At 41.6% G+C, this 25,879-nt stretch overlaps 1 protein-coding gene across 6 annotated transcripts in view; it reads left to right on the top strand.

Annotated features, from left to right (window-relative positions):
• Positions 1-2,563: 2,563 nt before the first annotated feature.
• ZNF462 (zinc finger protein 462) overlaps positions 2,564-25,879 on the top strand; it is a 94,010-nt gene continuing 70,694 nt past the window's right edge. For 2 of the 6 annotated variants that reach the window (XM_080372373.1, XM_080372369.1), the window contains exon 1: positions 2,564-3,188. The gene's annotated coding sequence lies outside the window, so the exon portion shown is untranslated. Of the gene's footprint in view, positions 3,189-12,370; positions 25,613-25,879 lie in introns of those variants that run through there. The other 4 variants (XM_080372372.1, XM_080372371.1, XM_080372374.1 and 1 more) reach the window with 3 other exon arrangements.

Below are 25,879 nucleotides of genomic sequence, written 5' to 3'. Positions count from 1 at the left end.
CCCCTCGCCTCCACTGGACTCGGCAGCCAGAAGCTCCGGTTTCTGCGCGAAACCAGCGGTCCGTGGATACGGGGGGCTGCGGGGAGGCTTCCCCCTCGCTTTTCCCTCGTGGCTGCTTCTTGGTGGGGCTCTCCCAGCACAGCGTGTCCAGCTGTCTCTTGCCTTTCCCCGGCAGCGCTCGGAGCACCGTGGGGATGGCCGAAAGCCTGCCGCAGGAAGTTATGGACCGCCCGACCCCTAGGGAGAAGCTCTCGCCCCGTGCCCCCCATGGCACTGCCCTCCAGCGCCGGGGTCCCCCCGGCCGCCCCGACCTCCTCCCCGGGACCCCGGGTGGGTGCCCAGACATCCACACTCCACGCCGGACCACGGAACAGGGGGATAGGGCGAGAAAATGTTTCCAGGCTACCTCCATTAAGATTTTTTTTTCTTTTTATCTTTATTTTTTTTATCTTTTTTCTTTTTATCTTTTTCTTCCTTCCTATCTTTTTCCTTTCTTTCTTTATTCCTTCATTCCTTTCTTTTCCTTTTCTTGCTTATCTTTTCTTCCTTTCTTTCCTTTCTTTCTTTCTATCACCCCCCGCGGCCCCCGCCCCCCCCCCCTTCCCACCCCCCGGAGGTTTGATGCCCATTCCTCCCAAGACCCTTCATTTTGAAACAGGATTGTCGTTTCCCTGGAGGGGAGGGTGGCTGGTCAGAAGTCAGGTGTTTGGGGGTTTGTGGTTGTGGGGTTGCTCTATTTTCCCTTTTTTTTTTTTTTTTTTTTTTTTTTTAATTTAAAATGTAATGCTGAGAGACAAAGAGGTAAATTATCTGCCTCGGTGTTGATGGTACGTCAAAGATTGCAAAGCCCAGGCGCTCTCTTCCTGCGAAGAGGATGATTTATAGAAAATTGCAGGCAGAACACATGCACATTCTGGCAGCCGTAAAGACAGTCACTCCCTTTTCCTTAATGTTCTTTTATCAGCTTCTTAGGAGGTGTCCGCTTCGTTTGTCTGCATGAAACCAGTAGTCTTAGCAGGAATCCCCAGTTTTGATGTTTTTTCCCCTTTTCCTGAGGAAGGATTCTCTAAATTCAACAGTGCTCCTTCTGCCCAGATATTATTCTTCCTCCTATTTCTCACAGCACTTGTTTGGGGCGAGGAGGGGGGGAGCGGAAAGAGGGGAGAGGAGGAGGGAGAAGATCTTTCTCCTGTTTAGTGATTAACTTGCAGGGCTCAAAGAAAGAGAAGATTTAATGGAGAGATCCTGCCTTTGTGCTCTGTACTCATGGCAATCTGGTGGATGGGAAGATTGGAGAGTGCATAAGTTTAATATTTGACTAGTACCTGGGCAACCGATTTTTGTTGTTTTATTTTATTGCTATTGTTAACATTTCTGCATTTGGTCTTCAGTTGAGCTGGGAGAGTTCAGGCGATGAAGTTCTAACATGCCTGACCTCTCCCAGAGCCAGTAAAATTGGACTCTTAAGAAGATAATCTCAGCTTCACCACTCGCATAAAACTTCCTCAGAGCAGGGGAGGGATCTCCCCCTCCACTCGAACTGGTGCTTTGTGGTTCTAGTCTCTCTTCCACCCATGCAAACTGCAGCGCTTGAGGGCTCGGGAAACCCCAGTGATGTTCCAATACCAGTCATGCCCTTGTGCTCAAATTGATTTTGCCTCACTCCCATGCATTGATTTACTGAGTCTGCATGTAACCCCTAATCACCCCCACCCCACCCCACCCCCCACCCCGATGCTAGATATAACACTAGGAGGAATCTGACCTGGTGCTGTAGAAAGATTGGAGGAGGAGAGGGGGGCTGTCGAGCAAAAGAAGTAGCTTAGCACAATGCTTAATAGAAAGGAGACTAAATAAAAATGCAGGTTACAGCAGCTTGTCGTTGCCTGCTTGCCTTCATCACCAAGATACCTTTCTTTGTGATCCTTGATCGTTAGTTTCCAGGGTTTTAAATAATCATTCACAAAGGAGTCGACAAGTAGGTGTTGGGAGGCATAAAAGTTATTTTAAGTAGAATTATTTACTTTATTTTACAGCCAAAAACGTTTCACCAATGTAGTAAGTGATTTTGGTGCTCAGCAGTACAAGGTCTCTTTTCTCCTAAATGCTTATGAGAAATAAAAAACCTGGAGATGACTGTCTTTATTTGTGGGAGTAGACTTCAAAATACGTGCCAGAAATGGACAATTCGAGTGTCCTTTCTCCACATCAAATGCGAGCTGGAAGGGGGATTAAAAACCAACCACGTGGTAGATCTGGTTTTATACTTTGCAACCTCCAGCTCCATTTATGTTCTTTACCCTGCTCAGGGAAGATTAGCCTTTAGATGGATGTGTCTGAGGGATCACCTCAGGGGCAGATCTGCATGCAGAAACCCGTTTTTGTCATGGATGGAAGAGAGCTATGACCTAGCAGAGCGCTCCATCCGAGCGGCTCCCGGAGCACTGCAGGAGCTGCTGGGCGCTCCTGCACAGGAAGCTTTGTGAAGGCAACAGCTTGGAAGGGGAAGCTCTTCAGATCTTTCCCCCTTCTTCTCCTCCTCCCTGGCCTGTGAGTGATTCAGTGTCCCAAACCTTAACTTTTTGTTACCACCTTCCTCCTCTTAATCTCCTTAATCTTCAACACCTCCTCCTCTATCACTACCATCTTCTCCTCCATCTGCCTGCCTCCTAGATCTCTCTTGTTTGCTTGCGTTCCCCCTCCCTCTTCCACCTCCCTCCCTCTCTTTCTTCTTGCCTTTTCTCTTCTTTTTTTCTTTTCTTTTCCTTTCTTTTCCTTTTTTTCCTCCTCTTCCCCTACACGTTGTTGTTGTTGTTAGAAAGGATTCTTGCACCCCCTGGTGCTCTTGCGTTTTGTGTGGTAGGAGAGGAGATTGTCTTCTTTCTCTCTCTCCCTCTGGTTGCTCATTATTCAGAGAGAGACACAGAGGGTGAGTGAGAGAGAGAGAGAGAGACGGATATCTCAGGTCATCTGCAGCTGCAGCAAACCAGTGAAGGAGAGAGAGAGAGGGAGAGGGAGAGAGAGAGAGGGGGGGGAAAGCAGGGAAAGATGGCGATCCTCCATTGCTGAGACCTGGCAAAGAGCACATGAGACTCACAAAACAACTTCCACAACAATAACAAGAAGAGCTAGGCAGAGAGGAAGAGGAGAGGAGGCAGCAGCAAGAGCAGCAGTGCCGGGACGCTCCTGTAAGTTCTTGCAATTAAAACCCATCTCCGGTTTGGCATTGGAGGGATCATCTCTCGTGTGTGTATGTATATATTGTTTGGTCTTTTCTGTCTCTCTTTTCTTTCCACCGCCTTCCTCTGAAATCCATTCATTCGGTCAACGGAGGAAGGAGGAAGAAAGAAAGGAAGAAAAAAAAAGAGAGGGGAGCGAGAGCGGGGTGTTTTGTTTGAGGGAGAAGTCTCTTGCATGGAGGAGGAGAAGAGGAGGAGGTGCTGGTGGTGGTGGTGGTAGTGGTGGGAGGAGGAGGAAGGCGGTTAATTAATTTTTTGTTGTTGCATTGGGGGGGGGGGGGGATATGGGGAGATAAGTGAGATATCAGCCGAGCTTTCGGGGTGGGGGGTGCCCGAGAGGGTATGTGTGTGTGTGCGAGGTCTGGATGGTGCTGTGCGTGTGGACTTGGATCAGAGACGGGAGAGACACGGAGGAGAGAAAAGCTCCGTGCTGGCACGACCCAAGCAATCGGGTGACCTCTTTCTTCCCTTCTTTCTGTCTTCCTGTCTGTCTTTCTCTCTTTCTTTCTTTCTTTCTTTCTCTTTCTTTCTTTCTTTCTTTCTCTCTTTCTTTCTTTCTTTCTTTCTCTCTTTCTTTCTTTTTCTTTCGTTCTTTCTTTCTTTCCTTCTTTCTTTCTCTCTTTCTTTCTTCTCTTTCTTTCTCCTGCCCCTCTTCCTCTCCTTCTCTTTCTCCTCGTCCCCTCTCGCTGCCCTCCTCCTCGCCGCTGGCGAGGCTGGTCCCTCACCCCGGTGGTGGTGCCCCCACCGCGGCTCTCCAGGAGTTGGGATGTGGGGGTCCCCGGCGGCGTCGGGGCTGGGGGGCTGGTGGTGCCCACAGGAGGTTGCTTGGAGAAGGACAGCGTTCAGCTGGAGAGCAGGAGCCATTACACACGCTTGTGCTCTCCTTTGAGAGAAAGCGAGAAGGGAAGAAAGGAAGGGGAAGGAGCCCACTTCTTGCTCAGTTCCCCGATGTCCCTACCTTTAAACTAGGTGAGGGAGAAGGCGCTTTCTCCCTGCCCCTTTCTCAACCACCCGGACCAGCTTTCTCCCTATCTCTCCCCCTCTTTCCCTTTCTTTATCTCCCTGTCCTCCATTTGCAAGCTGTCTGCTTTGGTTCCAGTCCAGGCTCCACAACACAAAGCTTCTCCTCGCTCTCACATGCACACACACAGTCCACAGGCTCTTTATGTCTTCTGGAGTAACCTTCTTCTCCCCCCCGCCCCCGCTCCTCCTAGCATTGTGGTTTCTATTCTCCACACAGAGAGATCCTCCTGGAGCTTCATGTAGTTGTGATCTGATAGGATTTATCCCCCCTTACCTCCCCCATTTGGGGGAGAAAAAGGAAAAGTTTCCTTCGTTTTTCTGGTGTTTGGAAGGAGAAAGACCTTAAAGTTTGAGTGCTTTCTGCTGCTGCTTTTGTGTGTGTGCCTGTGGGGGTCTGTTTGTCTCATGAAGCTGCTTGCATGTCTAAGAGGAAGTGACTAGTTTGGCAGAGAGCTGTGATCTGAGTCAGGTAAGCCATGTCATGTTCTCTAGCTCCACCAGAAAATGGAGGAGAGAGAGAGTAGACAAAGCTGAGATGGGAAGTGCTTCTAACATCGTGGATGTCTCTCCATGTTTTGAAGCTTTGCTGGCAGTAGCTGGCTTAATCATGATTTTTCCCCCTAAGGTTTCCTTCAGTTTTTCGAATGTACAACATTGTGATGGGTCTTCTCTCTGGCTTCATGCTATCAGGAAATGAGGATTGGAGGAAATTGCTCAGATTCTCCTTCACACAGAGAAACACATCCTCAGGCTTTTTTGCTCTTATGCTTTCATGTGGAGGTCACCTTTCTAGATATTTTTCTTTGATTAAAGACCACAGAATTTAGGAGGTTGATCAGTTGGCCAAGGAAATAGTGTATATATGCATATATTTATAGATTTTTTAAAGTATTTGGAACTAAGTGCATGCAGCTTGATGCTGCTGAGGTTCTTCCAGAGAACATCATGAAATGTCATTTTTTTTCTAGGTGATGATGGTGATGCCTGATTTTGGGGATTTTTAACATCTGATTTTCAAGAGCATTCCTTCTTTTGGATGTATTTTAAGTTAAGATGGAATATTTCTCCCCACTCACTAGGTTGCATTAAAGTGATACTGGCAAGCTTTTAGTAGGTTCCTCAGAGCATCATAACTATTATATAATTCATCTTGGAAAAAACAAAACTGTTTTCACAGCTGTCTTTTTGGTGTCATAAAATATTTTTTTTCTGAAAACCTATGGCAACATTCGTGTTGTCATTTTAATGTAATTATGGAACCCTAAGATCTTTAAAGTGAGATAGCAGTTGAACAGGAATTAGTGTGCTGGTTTTTAACCTGCCTTTTAATCGGAAATAATTTGAGTAGACTCAAAATGCACCTCACTCTTTTTCCCACCATCCTGAATTTGCACATCAGTTGCAGAGTAGATGCAGTTCCTCAAAAAATTCAAACTGCATGCTGAAATGCATGAGGAGGATACCAGAGTGCAGTGCTGCTGAGCTTGAAGGCACAGCTCCATAGAAGTGTATCAGTAATGTTCATGCATAGGTTATTCTGAAGAGTGTAAGAAGTAATGTGTTACATACGGGAGGTGTAAGTGGCAGATAGGGGGCTAGTGAATCTGAATTGGAACACACACCCAGAATGTGCAAAAAGAATAGAAGGATTTGTGAATTGCAATGAGTAGCGATGAACTTGAATTCCAGCTGCTACAAGGTTAAAATCCATGCCCTTGTTTTATTTTTGCTGTGGAAGAAATGATTTAGTATGTAATCTAATATACTTGGGAAGGATATTGCATTATCAACTGCGCATTTCTTAAGTTCTGGTTACTGATATGTCACCCAAATTACTGAGATACTGTGGTTGTCTCCATCTTTCAGAAGTGGGCCATGGAACACACCATTTCAGGTATGTTTAGTCTTACGTCTTTATGAAGTAAAGAGGGAGGTTAACTGTTTTTTTTCCCCTGAGGTGATGTTCTTTCATGCAGGTTGCAGTCGCTGTATAGGTCTAAATCAGCAGCCACCAAAGAATCTGACAAAGCCCCCCACTGTCCTTTGCTTGTTTTAGTCAGATCCTAAATATCCATTCCCTGTATAAGACAACTGTACGCAGTCTTCTGAAGTTTCTGCTTGTATTTCGTAGTTCAGAACTTTGAATCTACTTCTTAAGAGGTCAACTCAGTGCTTGCCCTGTAGTGTGCCATACAGGTACATTGCTCTTGAATGTGGCATATGCAATCCAAGAATGAGTTTGAGATTTAAGCTGAGGATCTTTATGGGAAGGCCTTCTACCGCTCTCCTGTCGTGACAGACACCCTAGAAGACCAAATATTGCAATAGTTTGAGCTGGACTGAGAGCAGTGTTGTGTCTATGGAGGGTGTCTTCCCTATGAGATCTGTTTTATGAGACTAAAATCCCTTTAGAGATAATACTCTTGTTATTAATATTTCTTGCTGTAGTTCTGCCCAGACAGACTGAAGTTCACCTTGCTGATAAAATACTACCTGAGGGACTTCTTCTATTTTTAACAACAAAACAAATTAAAAAAAAAAACAAAACAAACAAACAAAAATCCCAAAACAAACCCACAACAGCCGTTTTAAAGGACCTCTAGGAAGACAATCTTAATTCATGAGATGGTGGTGACTTGAATATTTCTTGTAATCAAGAACAAATTTCTTCATTTGGACAATGGCTTTCATTTGATTCTGGTTTGTGGGCACCCAGAGCTTTCTCATGGTGCAAGCTCTAACAGAAACTGCATTCACAGCTTATTCTTCAGTATAGAAATTTGTTTTTTTTACTTGCTTTCTCAACCCCGTTAGACATAGGCTATGAAACACTGCTTTTAAAATGTTTAAACAATTACTTGATTTCCTTACATGTTTTTACTAGATTCATAATGGATTACATTTTTGAGAAATTTAAAATGTCATGTTTAGAATTTCCTTCCATAATCTTTAAAAATTATTTTGGTACAAGAGAAAACTAAAAATATGTTGTGTATGCATAGACTGTGAAGTGTATGAGTATACAGTTGGATGCTGGAAATGTAGAAGAACTGCAGGTAGAAGTGGAAAAAAAAGATTATAATTTCAATTTAGTAAGTTTATAACAAATTCTTCAGTACTGTGAACTTTGACTTAAAGGAGAATTGATTTTTATGAAGACATGAATGATTGGAAAGAGAGTTGGTATGTAGATAAGTATTGGAGAACTGTGTTCAACAGAGATGCCTGGACATCTAGCAGATGTTGCTGTCGGCCCCAAGGAATGGACAAGTTTAATTTTAGCCTTAAAAAGGAAATGGGAAGAACTAAAGTCTTATAATAGTACAACTTACAGTTTGATGAAGGTTGCTTCAGAAAAGCCCAAAGATCTCTTGAAATTTGGAACTCACAGAAACAAGTGTAAATGAGTTTTTCCTATTGAGTTTCCCTGTTATGCCAAACAACATGGGTACAGTTACAATATACATTGAGATTGCACCAGTTTGCTGTAGCACTTTCTCTGCATGGTGTTGTGGATAATTTCTTAAATTGAGCAGAAGAATACTGCTTTGTAGTAAGAAACTGCAGAAAAAAGGACTTGAAAGTGTGAAACTGGTGAAAAGCAGTGTAGTATTAACTAACATTGCCTTGTTATGAAGCTATCACTAACCAGACGTAGGGACAAAACCTGTAGTATCCAAGAACCCATAGTGAAATACTGAGAAGAATGATTTGAAGAAGCATACTGAGAGAGGAAGGGAGATCCTGTTTTGACAGATCAGGAAAGGTCTATGAAGGCAAATACGTCTTTGTGCCTTTTCACATACTTTACTTCCTTATCCTTTGTTATACTTCCAGTCCACTGTAGTAGAAAAATAATGTAAATGCTCTCTTCACAGGTATATCTCTATTTTGAAATGAAATAATGTGTTTTGTGAACTTGTTCTGGATGAGAATGGTCTGCTAGTGCCGTAACTGTATGATTTGCTTAACTTGCATACTTGATCGAGATGTGATCAAGTATAAACTTCTGATTGCTGGTTTCAGTAAAAATGTTGAACTTCGTCAGTCTAAATGCTTGCTTGCTTTTCAAACAGTAGCTTCATTCTAGAGTAATCAAGCAATCTGTCCAAAAGGGTTTGTTTAATGGAAAACTTTCAGGTAGTGTTATAAATGTGATAGGGGCCCATAGGAGGTGAGCAGGACATCTGTGAAGTGTTAATTGTGGAGGGGATGAGAAATGCCACCTTGCTCTTCAGAGACTGAGAATAATTTTGAAGGGAAGAAAAGGAGTATGAGGAAAGTGAAGGCTGCTTAGACATCTGCTAACCTCTCAGAGAGAGGAACTCAAATTGTTTAATCAAGAGGTGCTGGAGAAGGTGGTGTGATGCAAGTCTTCAGCTGCTGGCAGAGACACAGTTAACATTGTAAACGGTTGAACTTCAGCATGGCACTTCTCCAAATGAGTTGACTGTTGAAAATAAAATGTTCCAGAAGAACTGGGAGGACAGGAAAGAAGTTAAAATAGCATGGTTTGTATGCCAGTGCTGAAAGAAGAAAAGGGGGGAGGAAGGGAGATAGCTCAACTTATGATAATTATCTTGTTGGTTGTAGTGAAAAGGCTTTAGTAGAAGTTTCCAAATGGGGGGACTAGATTTAACAGAATGCAGTCTTCATTTGTGTCCTGAGTTTTGGAAGTATTCTGCTTTCAGCTTGTGTTTGGGAAGTTGAACACATGGGTAAATAAAAAGTCATATGAGATTGTTTTGGGGTTTGTTCTGTTTTGTTCTTCTAACTTTAAGAACAATACCAAAGATCTAAAGTCTGCCCCTCTTCTCTCAAGTTTTATGAAGCTGTGCCAGATGTTGCAGTACAAACAGAACTCTGAAGGGGTTTGAGATGGGAAAGGGGTCTTTGTGTCTGATGTCTTATGTACAATTTTAATTTTTCCTGTGTTCCCTTCAGGAGTTTCAGATCGTGGTGCAGTTGCTTTGTTCAGCTTGAGGCAATACATGTTGCTGCAGTAACTCAAAATATCCTTGCCTAATCACTACCTGAAGGAACTTTTCTTTAAGCAGTGTTTGGAAAACGGGTTGTGATTTCTCTGTAGTCATTTCTGAGACACATTGGTTATCAGAACATCAGCCCCAGACCTAGCAACAGTGCTATACCTTTTATTTTCCCCTGATCTAAAAGCCTTTTTGGTTTTGGCTAGTCTTTGCAATATAATTATGGACCTCCACACCTGCTGTCAAGGGGGAATGCAATAGGTTTTTGGCTTGGGCAGCTTTTTGGGTAGAAGATGGTAAGGTCCCTCAAGAAAAACAATCAGTTTACATTTATTTGGTAATGTAGAGAAGATGGAAATGAGACATCTCAGGATGTGCAGTCACTATTCTTGAGTGGAGTCAATTCCAGTCTCTTTAAGAATAGATGTTTAATAATGTCAGCATAAAGAGCTGTAGGCACAGCATCAATGTCATGAGTGATTAGGAAGGACTTACTGAGAGCTTATCGGGGTAGCAATCATTGCAAGGCCAGTGTGTTGAGGACAAATAATTCTGAGAAAACACTTGATTCACTGGACTACCTCTGTTAGTTTTGAAGTAGTAAAATTAAGAATTCAGTTGTTGAATTGTGTTGCTTGTTACTTCATGGTGGAAGATAAACCAGTCTAATTTGGATTATGCAGAAAATTGAAGAGTTATTTCATGCCTTTGGGAGAAGAAGTTGAGTGCTTGCATTGTGTGCCTGTGTTTTTTCTTCTCAAATGCCAGGAATACGCAATTAGTAATTTGCTAGTCATTTAGATAATGGGTGGTCAGCAGCACTGGATGGTGTATTCACAGTACTTGTTACAGGTACATGCTGTATGCTGACCTGAAGATTAAGAAGTGAGATGTTCAGCGATGGCATTACTGTTGCTATTAAAAAGCTCTGGAAAGGGGCCTGAGAACCCCAGCTGTTATCATGGTGGAGGAAGTCAGGCCTTCAAAGGATACAAGGATTAGAGTGTCAGGAAAAGCAAATGGTAGCATCAGCACAAGTAGAAAATAGGCAGAGCTATTCAGCAAACAGAAAAGTAGGCTAAGGCATGCCATAATTATGTGTAGTGGAAACTTGCTGCTAATAGAGCAGTTGCGTGGGGTAGAGGCAGGAGAATGATTTTTCAAGGCAAAACAAAGCAGACATTGCAGAGAACTGTATAGGAAGACTGAGGATTCAGTGTACTCGTGATAATGTGAAAGAGAAGATTTTGTTTTGAAAGATGCTAAAAATGGAATCTTCTGATGTACATGTGGTCACTGTTTCCGTGGCCTTGTAGGACAATAGGGGCTTCTTTGCACTGCCCAAATGAGCAAACTCTTCCTTCCCGCTTGCAACTCTCAAGGTTCAAATAGTGCTGCTTCAGGGTAGTGTCAGTTGGTTGTGGAAAGAAGGCATCACAGGATATTCCTTTTGGGAAGAAGATGGGTCATATTGGATTGGACTGTTGTCATGCAAATGTATTCGAAATACAACAGCTACTTATCACTGGAGCCAGGCAAACACATTCCTCCCACACATTGTCCCTAGACCTCTCATTGCTGACAAAGAAAAGAGCGGAACGGGTAAATGTGACACACAGAACCTGTGCTCCAGCAGCCCATATTTTGAGTTTTCTCCTTATTTATCAAATAAACAGGGTAGCTAAGGGAAGACTACATGTGCTGGAAGATTTTGACCCAACATGAGCGTGACATGCAGGGTGGTGCATTACCTTCTAATGACTTTGACTTCCTGAAGACTTTTATTTAGTGTCTAGCTGGGAAAGGGATCATTGATAAAGGCTTTGCTGTGGTCTGAATGCCAGAATTCAACTGTCTGATGCTGAAAAGTGTGGTTTCTTTCCTTTCTGCCTCCCTCTTAAATTGTCAGCTCAAATAGGTCCTAGGTCAGAAGTTCTAGAGGGATTGGTGAAGGTGTCTTATGTTGATGTTGGTTGTTTAACAACTTCTTCGTCCTTTCCTTTTTTTAAAAAAGAAAAAATAAAACAACATGGGCACTCCAGTCTGGGCTAAACCTGTGAGACAGCTTGGAGGAGTCCTGGTCTTGACATGGATGCAGTGAATCAGGCATGAGTGTTCACCTCTTAATTTGAGCAAACTGCTTCTAGAGAGGATTTAGAGAGGCCCCTAAATATTTATTTATTTTAGCTCAGACTTGGATTCTTCAATTCCAGTCAGACTTGGCTAGATCTGTGGACATGTGGCTCTTTGTAATGGGGTTTTAAGCTTCTTTGACCAAACACTGAGGAGACCAAAGAATTAGTGTCCAGCCCTTGAAATCTTGCTCTTAATTTTTTTGATTCTTTCAAACCATCCTTCCCACTACCCAGTAAAATAGTCATAATTAGGGTTTAACAGGAATTAATTGTCAATTAAGACCTTGGTGCTGGATTCTATTGCTGTGTGTTGAAACAAACCAGTAAGTAGATAAGAAAAGCAAAATCTCCTTTTGGGAGTGGTTCTGGTGTGAAACTGGAGCAGACTTGCTCTGCTGTTGGCAAGATCTTGAAAGATGGGAACTAGAATTAACCTGCCACTTTATTTCTATGTCACTGCTGTCATTCTGACTGATCATGTGTTCTCAGGTGTTGCTGCCTGTGGTGAGTATGGAAGAAGAGACAAACAATATACGTGGTATCCAATTAGTTTAGTTGGTAATACAGCAAAATTTGGAAGTCAGTGGCCTTAAGGAGTCATATTGTTGTGTGTTTTGTGACAAGTGGTACTGACATAAAAATAAATAAATAAATACCAATATGAACAAATCTGGCATGATTTTTCTCTTTATTTGACTGGAAGCTCTTATCTTGTATTTCAGTTTTTCCCTTTCTTGTCTACATCTGGGTGGTTGCCTGCAGGATATAGGACCTCCATCACTGGTGGGCTCCGAAACTGTGCTTCTATCATGCTCAGCTAAATACCCTGACAAGTGTAAAAATATTAACAAATGGCTGGTGGAAAATTCAGAGCAGCCAGACAGCCCTTGGCCTGGATAATTAGCTTCTTGACTGCTGAATTGTTCCTGCCCTCTATAGCTGTGGCTTGCAGCCCTGCAAGAAGGGGTTTGGGTTCCTCGCCGGGTTTGGGTTCCTCGCCAGATTTGCATCCCAGGAGTTGAATTCATGTAACGTGAAGTCAGTGTGGACCGATTCCTTTTGGTCTAAATGACCTTTTATCTTCATCAGGGGAGGGCAGTGGGGAGAAAGCATATCAGCTTTCAGCTATGTCAGGTTGTATAGAGGTCAAGTTCTCATGTCTGTGATCAAGCATATGGTGTGAAACAGCCCAGTGTGTGATAGCACCAGGACCTGAGGAGAGGAGGGCTTTGTCAGGCCTTCTGGAGGTAAATGTGACTGAAGGCCATGTTGTGAATCAGCATATATGATGGCTTTCAGCTTGGGGTTTGCAGAATTTGTGTATTTAACCCTCTGGTGGTGCTGACTCCTGGTCTGTTTTCACCATGGTAGGTTCAGAAGAAGCTGTTGTTTCTCAAGAACATGCAGATTGCTCCTGTGCATGTGTGAGACCTTCTGAAATCCCTGGCTCCAAGGCCGTAACTGCATTACTCACTGGAGCTGCTGAGTGAGTCAATATATATGGGTCTCTCAGCTGCATGAATAAATGGGTAAACCTGAATTATTTTTAAATGATCAGATTACAGAGGTGATAACATACTACAATGAGTTTTCCATTCCACACCCTCTAGAAATGTGTTGCTCTTTTTCCACTGTGTAGCAGAGGTGAGAGAGGAATACAAGATTTTCAGTATGTTGCTTTCCCAAGGAACCACATAAAAACTGCTGAAGTTGCACTCAGAAAACGTCTTTCAGACCAAAAACCTTGACTTAGAAGTTGCTTGGCAAAATGACAGACAGGTTGACCAAAGGTTGCATGTGGTGTGCTCTAGCAAAACAAACATGAAATGCTTGTTGCCCTCTGTGGTTCTTCAGTGCTTCCACAGGTTCACCCATGCTACTTCAGTGGTGTAGAGGAATATAATTTGCTTGCTGGTATTCTGGTCTTATCTCTGAAGATATTTATTTTAAGAATTCATGTCTACATAGGTTTGTTAATACTGTACTGTAATATCAGATGGGCTGCTGAGACCTCAAGGGGGTGAGGTATCTATTTTTAGTGTGTTTGAAGGGTAGATGATGTTTCAGGTTGTGGAATGACTTTCTGGGGAGCCTGTCACCATATACTGAAGTTTTGTATGTCATGGCAGTGAAGGCCAGTCATATGATGATGAGTTAGTAACTTAAATGGGACATAAAAAAAATGCTGCTGTTTGGGGAAATTTTAAAGATAGATGGAGCTAAAATGCCACACAGTCTGTTCTCATGCGTGTTTCCTTGATGTGCTGAAGACATCTAATCCTCTTCACAGGTGAAATAAACAGTCTGCTTATGAGCTGAAGGCAATGCCTGCTGATCTGTTGACATCCAGATTGGAGGGTTAGTCATGTCTGAGTAAGAATTTTAGTAATGGGTGACCAAAAGATGTTTTAGTTGCCCACGTGGTGTGAAGAAGATGGTTTGTGATCTTCCACATCAGAAGTTTGTCACATGTGGAAGGTTGGATAATAGTAGTGCTGTTGTATTTAAACGTATTTGACACCCCAGCCTGCAGAGATTTGGAGCTTTAGGTTGAGAAGACTGCCTCAGACAAATGCGTGCATGCTCCAGTCTGAACAGTGAATCCAGCCTTGCTTTGGAAGCTCTGCACTGTAGTGGTAGCCACAAAGAACAGATTTTAATGATTTATTATGGTTAGATTTTATGTGAATTGGCTTCCTATTTTCTTTGGAAGGCAGTAAAACTGCAACTTTTACAGGATTCTTCATACATTCCTGGGATTTTGTTTTGTGTGCAGGCATGTATGCTTTATTTTTTTGTTTAATAAATCCTCACTGCCACTGTTAGGAAACTTAACGAAGGGTTTGTAATAGGTCAGACCTCAGATACCATTGCGTTTTCTTGTTACTGCAGTACATTTGGCAGATAATAGAAGATGGAGGCTGAAGCCCTTATACTGTGTGAAAGCTTATTCATGTGAATAGTGACTGTGATCTGATTTCGAATTTTACTGCAGCTACTAGCTGCATGGACTAATCATTGTGTTGTTTTCAAGGAGGTGTTTGGAAATTACATCTTGAATAGAAGATGCCCTTTGCTTTCAACAGCTACCACCTACGTACATGAGATGTTCATTTGTGGTTGCATGTGAGGGCATGGTTGTAGCTGATTTGCAAGAGCCTATGGGAGCTTACGCATTAGATAATTCTTTCACTTTCATTCATTTGCTTCTTTTTTTCATTCTCTTTGTCTTTTGACAGGGGGATCATCTATGTTATAAATACTCAACTTTGACTTCAATTAATGCTGGCATGTCCCTGAAATATGCTTTCTTAGGGGTTTTGAGTGTTCCAGTGAGAGCATTCATGTTGCTATGCTGTTTGTAGATTTTGTTCATGCATTCTGGAGTCCCATTACTAACTGGTGTTTTCAGAAGCCATGGTTTTTCACACTTTTTTAAAAAAAAATTATTAAGGGATTGGTTTGAATAGACACTAATATGGTAATTGCCTGTTCAAGACAGGTCATCTGGATCAGGGAAATGGCAGCTTAGGCCCTTTTACAAAGACAGGAGCATGTACCTTTGCATATGTGTACATAATACTAGTTGCTATCCATGTGGTTTATACTGCTATGGTAGTTCATCTGGCAGATCATTTAAATATTTACTTCAAAAGATCTTGTTCTCTGTTGGTGTGAAGCAGCATTTCCAGTTATTTTTAGGTCATTTTCATCTTAGCAACCCTGTTGGAGATAAACCAGACACAAGTGCTGTAAACTGGCCCTGAATTTTGGTAGAAATTAATAAAATAAAGTTTAGTGATTTGATCCCAAGGGGAGAACAGACCATCTGGTTAACAGAAGGTTAGGCCAAGTAATACAGTGCTGAGAGTGCCACAACCAACCCAGAATATCTGGTAGCATGTCCAGTTGCTGAATGTATTAAGCATTGAAATGGTGCTTTCAGATCTGCAGAGCCAGCAGTTCTGTTACCACTGCTGTGACGCAGGAGATAATTCTGTTGGGCAAGCATCAGCATGGGGGTGGATCTACAGTACAGGATGTGTAATGTCAACATGAAGCATGGGAGCTGGCAGTAAGAAGGAAAGCAGCCATTTCATGCCAGTGCGGGAAGCCTAAATAGATTTTCCTTCTCTGCATCTTGCCCTTTTATTCTGCTTTCATACTTGGTATTAAATGATTACCTTCTGCTTTGTCATCTGAAAACTTCAGCCCAGCAGGGTTTAATTTCTTTCTGGTTTTGAACATGTTTGTTTTTTTTAAACAAGTGAAGTGCACTCCAAAAGCATGTCTGATGGATTATAAAAAGGGCTGGGGGGAGGCTGAAGGGCTAAGCAGATCTGGAGAAAGAGAAGAGTTCAGTCATGTGAAAGTCCTGAGCTTCAGATGAAGTTTCATTGTAGATCCTTTTGGCTTTAGTGCAGAGACAGTTTGTTCAAAAGCTGTAACCATTTGAGAACATCGTACTGCAGCTGTGAAATGCAGAAAGGTATGAAATACTGCAAGTGATACTGTGTAGACTTTGAAACTGTAATTACTAAGAAACTGTAGAAAGCTACTGTAATTGTTTCTGCTTTCTTTTTAGCAGGTATGTCCTATTAGAATTTCTTTTTTGTATTTGGTTAAAGCTAGTGGCAGATTACTGTGACATCACTTTTAAAGAGCCAAATACTGTTATATGATTGTCTAAATCTGCATAAAAATAATTTCTAAATAAGCTTGCTAAGCATTCTGTGGACTGCAAAATCTTGTAATAAGTCTTCTGTCAGCTCAGTCTCAGACTGGTCAACTGGTTTGGGTTTTTTTCTTCTTGTTTTTTTTCCCCCAAAACATTTGGAGATATCTTCCTGTAGCTGCAGCCTGAGCTCTGGAATACCAGTTCGCTTCCTGATGGGCAGGGGAGACCTGAACTTCATAATCAGAGCTCTCATGGTTTCTATTGCCTGTTCAGTGGGATTTTCAAAGAATATTACGTCTCCACTTGAATGAATCCTTGTCTTACATGCTGTTCTGTGGTAGCCCTGCAAAGGTATGACTTTCTTCGTATGTTCCCAAGAACTGGATTGGGAGTACTCAACCCACAGGTATGTTTTCCCAGTTGCAATTTGTTGACGGGAGAAGGGGATGCATATAAAAGTGGCTTGTGTGTGAAGACTGTTTTTTCTGTTCTGCAGTAACTTCACCCTTGCACAGTCCTCCTTGCTCCATTGGCCCCACTCAGGACATTTTTTGGCTGGTACTTCTACATAGGGCACTTGAAAAGAAATGGCACTGAGGAATTAAATGAAACTTGAACACCATCTCTCACGGCAGAACTTTTTCTAGGTTCCATAGGTAACTCCATGTTTCGGTAGCTATTTCAGCATGAGAAGTATTAAAGATGCAGGCAAATCAAGAGGCTTTTTCTAAGGTATGGTTGCTCTGTTGTGTCCATCCATGTAATTACCTTTGTAGGTTTAATTTTCTAGTAGCTGGTAATTTTGTGGGCTTTCTGGTGGTGTTGACATTGTTTAGAACTCACTGGAGAACATTGATGAGGAGTGTTCCTTCATACACAAATGAATAATGCTTCTAGATTTTGTCTGCACCTTTTCTTATAGAACATCTTTATACAGCCAAGAAAATACATTGTCCTTGACTTTTTCATACCGAAAAAGGTGCTACTTGCTGAAGATAGTTTATTATAAATAACTACTAAGATGATAATCTCACCACAGCATGCTTGGCAGTCTTCCACTGAGTTAGCCTGTTTCAGCAAGGAGCTGTCGCTTAAGATACAAAGCAATCTGCAGGGACATATGATCACACACACTGACTGTTTTCTCTGTCATCATGGATGCCTCATAATTTCCTGTGTCTGATAATTACGAACTGGAATTATTATCTGGTAGACCAGCAGGATCTAGCACCAGAAAGATGGACTTCAGTTCCTGTCTCATAAATACCAGGCTACAGAGAAGTTCTCAGTTATGGAGGCGCTAGTGGGAGAATGTCTGTTGGACATGGTTGTGGATATTTTTTTGGGGTTTTTTGTTTGTTTTATTTTTGATGTCTCAAGGATAGACCTGAGATACTAGGGAAACAGCACACTTTCCTATTAGAAATAGTGGAGAAACGTAAGCCTACCACTGGCAGTGGTGTAGAGAGGATTTTTGGTGTTGACTTTGTTTGGGTAAATAATGACTTCAAGATCTCTGAATATTTTGTTTTATAGAAATATTGTCCAAGAGAAGGACTGTGATAAAGAGGTAAGAGGCTGTACCCATTTTTCTGAGGGTATTAGAAACCTAATATTAATACCCATGTATGCTTAGTGCCAAGATTTGACTGTAGTCATATGGTGATTTTTTTGAGTTTGGAAAGTTGATAATGGTTTGTGGTACGTGGCTGTTGAGTTATCATGTTATTGCAACAGTTGTGTGATGGGTATCAGTGACTGTTGATTGCAAACTTCTTTTCAAATATTTGTGTTATATTTGTTTAGAAACAATTTGATCAGGCTACCTCTACTGCTTTGTTAACAGTATAATATGAATCAAATGTTTCTAACCTCGGTGTTAACTCGTGGATTCTATTCCTTGGTGCCTGATGCTTCTCAGAGTCCTAACAACTTTTATTTTGAGCCTGAGAATCTATGGCTGCTTAAAAGTATGAAGTGTGGTATTTAGTGGAAGCAATTGTTAAGATTGAGATGGAACAAGTGAAGTTATCAACAATGATTTTAGATTTTTTGTCTCCCTGGTATGACAGGTCGTGTTAAATCATATATATATCTCAACAAGATCGAGGGGAAAATTGGAGATGAAGAATTTAGTCAGACACGTGACTTGCAAGCCTTAATATCAGTCCTTTTTTCAAACCTTACAAGTGTTTGAGAGTCAACATGGAGTTGACTATCACATGGGAAGTAATTTGCCATCCTCTGAAAGGAAAGCATGCAAGGAGGCAGAGGGATGGCAGCTCTTATCTAGTGATGGTATCCCCACAAGCTCTACAAAGGCAAATTCCTGGGTTCTTTGTTGAAATTGTGGAAGTAGATTAATGATGGGATGGGTTCTGCTCACAGATTAGATGAAGAAATATTTGGAACCGGTTCCTGATGTTCAATGACCCATGCATGATTGTGGAGTGTTCTTCATCTCTTAACAGCTGACCTACATGCCTTTATATGCTGGGATGGCTGTTCAGAGTCTGTCATGTCCAGAAGCCGCCTAACTTGAGTGACCTTGTGGCTTTAAAGAAAATCCTGTGGAACTGTTAGTTTCAACCTTACGGAAGGACACATTCTGAAGAGCTAGCTCATTAAGCAAGCTTTGAAGGCTGTGCTCTGCAGAGCAGCTTCCTGTTATTTGGTTAATGGTTGACCTAGTTCTATTGCCATATGCCTCCTGGAACACATTCTAATATAAAATATGTGCTAAAGCAAGACTGGGATAATAGAAGGAAACTCAAAGCCTTTATGAAACAGAAATCATATAATGCTGTTGCATTTTGGAAGGTATTGTGGTTACTAAAAATGGCAATATCTTCATGAAACTATTGATTCTGATTGCAAACTGAGGAGTGTTAATCAGACCCATTTATGTATTTTATAACTGCCCTTGTACAAAGGGGTTGTATCATTAATTCTCCGTGCTCCATATGTGAAGCTAAAGTTAGGGAGTTAAGCACTCAGAGTGATGTTATAGCTGTGAGGAAAGATTAGATTAGATTTGACTAAAGGGAGGAGGATTTTTCCCCATGATAGGTGTTTTTTTCATTGCAAACCATGGATTAGCAAATTTTTTTCCCTCTTTAAATCCTGGCTAGAAGCCAGAAATGAGGATTCAAGCTTTTACCTGCTATCAGAGATGACACAGCATGCATACTTACACTTAGACAAAAATATAAGAAATTTGGAGGTACTACATGAAGTTCAACCTCCAGCCTGAATCAGTACTTTCTGACAGGCTGAAGTTCTGGAGAACCTGTAAGCTGTGTTTTCTAGTTAGTTTGATTTTCTGCCGTAGGAAAAGGAAGGGTGTGCAGTAACAATTGTTTTCATAGGTAATGTCCATTATGGTAGAACAGGGGGAAGGGAAAATTAAAGCCATCCTTCTTAACCTTTTGAGAGCTCCTGACTCTTATCAGTAGATGTGGTGATTTATTATTATTCTGTCGGTGTGGGAAACTGAACTGCTTACCAGACATACTGCTTTGCATATTCATATAACTTGGCAGTGGCTAACATATGTCTCTTCAGTTGCAGATGGCTTGCAAGCAGTCCAGGTGTGAATTCTGGGCAAAGGTATGTCACCACAGTGGTAGGGATGGCTGGGGCCAGCCCAATTTGTCTGTGTGGGATGAAGTAAGCTGTTGGGACCTGTACAGGCAGCTGTTGGGGATCAGCATGGGCAGTGCCTAACCTGCAGAGAAGTGGTGGGATGTCTTGCGAGTCATATCTATCTTGTTACCCCTGTAGCTCCTTCAACTCAAGGCCCATGGTGTGCTTCTTACGACTCTGGGGTCATTTGGTGAGGCTATGAATGTTTTGGCTTATATGGCTAGGATACATGTAGTGACAGCATTACACAGTTTCCCCTTCTTCCTTCGTACGTAACACTGAATGGTATTTTTGTAAGAGAACTCCTGGATCTGGTGGAAAACAAACTGCAGCGTTTTTAGGAGGACACAATGTGTTGTGTGAGCAGTAATCATACTGGTCATGAAAAAAAATCTCTGCTGTAGGGACTGAGACAAGCACAGCTATTTGTGCAACCTGATCAGAACAAAGGATAATGCTTCTGCTGCAAGATCAGACAGATCTGACGTTTCAGCAGGCTGAGCAAATGAATGGAGGAAGTGGTCCACCTCCTCTTATCCATTGTCTCAAAGATGCAGGCTCATAGAGAAGAAAGGGAGGTTGAATAGAGCTTCTGAAGGAATATGCTGCTTTGTGTTCCGAGGGAAGAGAGCAAGCAGGAGTCCTAGAAGTTCTCTGCATTGGCAGGCCGACAAGCCTGTAATAGGAAAGTGTGGCAATGGACTACGGGTATTGAATGAGTACTTTCTCTTCTGTAGCCTGCCTAGGAAATCTTAACTGTCATTAGGAAGCTGATGAAATGTTCCAGGCCTGTAATATGGGACCAAGCCTACCTTGAAGGAAGCTGAGTGGGTGTAGAAATCCAATTAATGTTAACCTCCTAGTAAAGAATGGTTTAAGACTTCCATATATGAGGAGATTCAGATTTCCCCCCCACCCCCTTTTTCTCCGCTTCCTCTTTTCTCCTTCTGTTTCTCCTCTTTTTCTTTCTCTTTCTCCTTCTTCTATTTCTTGGTCTTAATCTTCTTCATTGTCTTCATCTTTATCTTCTTCTGTTTCTGTCTCCCCTGAATAACACATCTGTGTGTTCTGGGGTACCTCTCAGTTGTGTTCCTGATGCAATTTTTATGTAGGGAGAGCTGGGCTGATCAAATTACTGGGACAGTCAGAATCATCTTCTGCTTGGGAGAACCCTTCTTTTTCTCTTGCTCCAGCTGTCAAGCTGTCATAGCCCAATTAACCCAAGTGGGCTTTTAGTAGCATCTCCCCTTTTAAAGGCATGATGAGGCCAAGGAAATGTGAGAAGAGAGGGAGGAGGTCAGGGATTTTTGATAAGTTGGGCAGAATTGCGGGTTACTTCACATTCCGGAGCTATAATACTTGAGCTTCCAGACTCAAGGGCACTTTCAGCTGAAAAAATTAATCCTTTAGAGGGAGGAGTGTAGAAGTTCTATCAGTATCACAGCTGGTTAGATTTCTGTATATTACCTTTTTGCATGGTCACTGGGACTAGAAATTGCTAGCAGTTAGGTTTCTCATGATCAGGAGACTTCAATATGGAACCAGTTTTCTTTCAAATCAAGCTTTTCTTGGCTCAGGGACCCATAGCTGTAATTTCTTTAGCAAGGATGCTATTTTTCTTTCTTTAAGTTAATGGAGATTAGATTTGTGTTTGTGATAACAGAACCAGTCTTGGTGATCCATGAGATCCCTTCCATCCTTTGTTCTCCCATATACTGTCTAGAAGGTTATGTCAGTTCAAAAGAGAAGTATTTAGTTCCCCAGGATGCTGACATAGAGTCCATCAGTAGTGTGCAGTGGGGATAAAGATGCTGCTTTAGGAGCCTGCTTATAAAAGCACATCAGAAAGTCATCAGACTCCACTGGAAGCCTGTGTTGAAACTTTCAAATGTGTAATGATTGGGCTGCCATGATCAGCATGTTTAGTTTCCAAAAGCAATTGTGAAAATTCACTGTTTATTCTTAGGAGACGGCTAAACTCCATCCCCAAAGATGTGCCATGCTGGATTTGACCCAAGAGAACCTCCAGTATGTGTTTCCAGCTGCTTTGATCTAGTGGAAGTACTGTTGGGAGAGGAAATGATGATACTAGTTACTTTGCCTCCTTTATTCAACCATGGTTACACCATATCAAAATTAAATTGGTGTTATATAGACAGGGTGCCAAAAAATGCATTTATTCCAAAAATATCTAATGGAAGAGCGTTTAGTGAGCTTTCAAACAATATTTGGGTGTGAGGACAAGAGGAAAAATCTCCAGGGTGGCCACAAATCTCACAAATAAACCAAGGAGCATTCTCCCAAGTAATAAAGCTTTGAGTCTGAAAGTGAGGGCTTTCTGAAAGAACCCTATCAGCCTGCTGCTAAGCAAAGATAAAAAGATACAACATTGAGTATTGGTGAAGGCTGCAAAAGAATGTTTTATCTTCTGCTTAGCCACCTCTTCAGGAAGCAAGAGGCACAGTAGAGGATCTTGGCTAATTTTGGAGATCTTCAGAAAAGCATCCTTTGAATTTGTTAATGTTTCCCAGCTTCATATTAAGCAGATCTTATCTTTGTTTTGTGGGATGTTTTTATTACTTTCTTAATAATAGAACCACTTAAGATAGAAGACAGTTGGACCAATCACTGTTTTTTGAAAAGTCAGAGCACCATGCCAATCAGAAAGCAGATAATGTTTTCATAAAAAAGACTACATTGTGGCCTAGATAAAAGAGGAACCATGAAGGGTTGGCTTGCATGAAACTTTGAACAGGAGCAATGTGCTTGGCTTCTCAGTCATCCATCAGGTCAAGCTAGGTGGATGTCTGAAGTTCCTGTGGCTGAATGTTGAATTTTGGAATTCACCTAGTGTACTTAAAAAGACAACAGCAAATTTTTGGGCTGTTATGAAATGTTCACAACGGAGTTGAGCTGAAGAAGGGAATCATCAGAACATGTATTAGTATAGTCTTTAGATCTAAGTCTAATGCCTTTTGTGCTTTATTATTTGCAAGTAAAAGGGACTGAGAATAGGGTCAGCCTCAGGGATCATCCAAATGAAGGCACCTGCTTTCACAGCTCCAGGAGAAGGGGACTGTGGGAGAAGAAAACCTCAGAGAGTGCAGAGGAATCATAGGTCTCATTGGCCATTGGCTTTTCTGGTGTATCAGAAAAGACTTTTGGGTCTTTTCATGACCAAAGTAAATAATGACCTTGCTTTGATAGATCAAACAAATAACACCAGTGTTGTGCCTTTGAAAGCCCTTGATCCCGAAGTGAAAAGCAAGGCTTTTCCTTTTCATTTTGGACCCATTCCATTGCAAACAAAAGCATCCCACAGGTCAGACAAGAAGGGTATCTGACAGGATTTAAAGAGATTTTTCCTTTTTCCTTCTGTTCTCGGCACCAGTAATTTACATGTAAAAATATACCAGACCTAAAAGCTCCTCATTCACTTTATATCTGTAATGGATAGAAAATGTGGAACAGAAAATGCTCTGTGAGTTACTCAAATGACTTGGATTTGTAGCCTATATGGACTTTCAAGGGTCCTGTCCTTCTTTTAAATCAGAAAACAGTGATCCTGCGAAGTAGTAGGTATAATTCAAAATGGTTACAATAGCTAAGTGGACTAGTACAGCATTAAGATGTATAAACACAGGAGATACTGTCATCATCCCTCTGCTGATCTGTGCAAGTATTGCTCTTGGGATACTAAACCCATTCCTGAAGCTGGCATGTCTGTAAAAATGAGTGTGGAAATGCTGGGGATAGTAATGATTTGAAGTCTGGAAAATTGTGCTTCACAGTGAAAGCTTTCAGGTAGTCCATTCCTCCCTTTCAGAGGTTTTCAGAAGCGACATGTAGAAGACTAAAACCAGTTAATTTGCCAGCCTATGTCCAATATTACAGGAATCTGGAATCTGTACCAAGCTGTAACAGGATGCAGTGGCTGGAATCTAAAACTAGAAAATGTTTGCTATATAAATAGCAATTCTTTATTTCTAATTTAATAGTGGAATAAGATTAAGAGCTATTGGAATAACTAATGGACTCTGTAACAACAAAGTCCTAAGGTGCGAAGCCTAAGTGAAGTTTCTCTTCATATGTGGTGGGAGACAAGCTTTAAACTGTTACCATTGAGTTGGACTTGGACAGCTGTCTAGGTGCAGAAGGTGAACTTTCAGCAAGATGACTCCCACTGCTGTTACCTCTTGCTGGGTCAGGGATTAGTTGTCTTAAAAACCAGCTGATGGGAACACTGCAACTTGGAGGTGTAGGAAGTCTAAAGAGGTGATTGAGTTTTATCAGGATGTGCATGAAGACTTTTTCTCACATGGCAAAGAGGAGGGAAGCAAATAACCAAGTTAAATTAAATTATAAGGCTGACTGCAGGTTTGTAGTTACTAGTTTAGGGTTGATTATCTGTAGTGGGCTTTCCTCCATTTCCCTGTCATAGGCTTAAAGCTATGGAGAAGTGATTTGCACATTGTTTTCAAAGTGGAATCTGTGCACAACGTTGTTGGAAGCTGCCCTCTTCTTAAAAATTAGGTGTATTCTTCTGTTGTCTCAATAGAGGAAAAGAAGAAATAGAACAAGGTTACTGTAGTTCTGACAGAGGTGCTATAGACGTTCGCATTGTGGTTTCTAAAGGATCAGTAAAACCCCCAGACAGAAGACCTCTGGTTTCCTCTGGGCTCTACAACCCAGCACTTTGGTCACCCAGAGCTTTAGTCCTGGTTTTACAGACAGAAACTAGGGACTTTGGTCCTGCAGTCACCACAGAGGTGGTTGTGGCATAAAAACCCAGTCAGAATTTGTCAAAATGTCAGTTTCTTAGAGTAACCTATCTTTCTACTAGAGATATCCCACCAATTATACTATAAAAGCATTTCAGTGAATTCAAGGGTCTCAACCCTTTCAGTAGTAATTTGTTTCAGTTTTCTGTTAGACACCTCTCAAAATACTAGACTTTGGACTATCAAAAAGGATAAATCTAGGAAACTTAGAGAATCTTTTTGTCTTCTGTGCTAACCAAAGACATTAACTTAACGATAAGCATGATCATTACATCCTCTCTTTTTGTTATGTGATGCACAAACAAGTCAGTTTCTGGGAAGAATAGTACATTAGCTTGGTTTTGAAGGTCATGCTGCAGTAGAGGCATCACTGTAAATGCTTTTCTATTTAACTTCATAAACCAATTACTACAGCTGGATGAAGGAGAGTTTTGATTCCCTAATTGTTGACAAATTGTTTTCAGTTCTTAATTTGTAGTTTCAGTTTTGGAAGGCTGCTTTCAAGATTCAGAACTCTGCATTGCAGTAGTCTGACTGGAGGGGTTAGAAGACAATGGGAGAACAAAGTTGAGTTCAGGAGTGAAGAAGGAGAAAGAAGTCTGAGCTGTTTCCTCTGTTTCTTGGTTTTGAAATGAGTGACTGTTTTAACCTGGAAGTGATGCTGAGATTAGTGGCTGTCTTCCATCATGAAATGCAAGTAAAGTTAAGATAAGAAGGTATCTTCTTAGCAAACTGTTCCCTTTTCTCCCTTGTCTCCCATGTTCTGTGTAAAATCTTTCCTCCCAGGCATGGGTGCAATGGAACCTTCTTGTCTTCAACTTGAAACATTTCCTTTCTTCTAGTAATCAAGCCTACAGATACAGCCCCTGTGTGCTCAGCTGAAAAGGAAACCACTTTTTTTTTTTTTTTTTTTTTGACAGTGAAGCTTCACTGCTAAAATGATCTTGTACTGCAGGTGGCTAGAGGTATATGATACAAGTTAGTTTGTCAGCTTTGGAACACATCTGAAGGGCAGGCTCTTCAGGAAGGGTGAACTGTAGCACCAGTCCTATGATTAGGAAGTCTGGTTCTTCCTCCTTCAGCTTCTGAGACCTTGAAGATCCATTGCAGGTTCTGCTTTCAGGTAAGGAGAATCTTATTCCTATTTTGACCCTCCACTTCATAATAAAAGTCTGTACCCACATAAAGGTCTGGTCCTCAGTTGGGGAAAATTGGCAGGACTCCAGCAAATTTCTAGAAATAAAACCCAGGAGAAATATCTAAAAGCACAGCAGTTACTGGGACTTGCACTTTCTGTAGCTTGCAATATTCTGTAGCTTGTAAGCATACAGCAGCAGGAAGTTGGAATGACACTGATGGCTTAATATTTCTGTGTTCTCTTGTTTTTTTA

The sequence above is a fragment of the Falco punctatus genome (assembly GCF_963210335.1).
Source record: "Falco punctatus genome assembly, chromosome: Z".
Classification (NCBI taxonomy): Eukaryota; Metazoa; Chordata; class Aves; order Falconiformes; family Falconidae; genus Falco; species Falco punctatus.
This window is presented reverse-complemented; position numbering and strand designations above follow the sequence as displayed.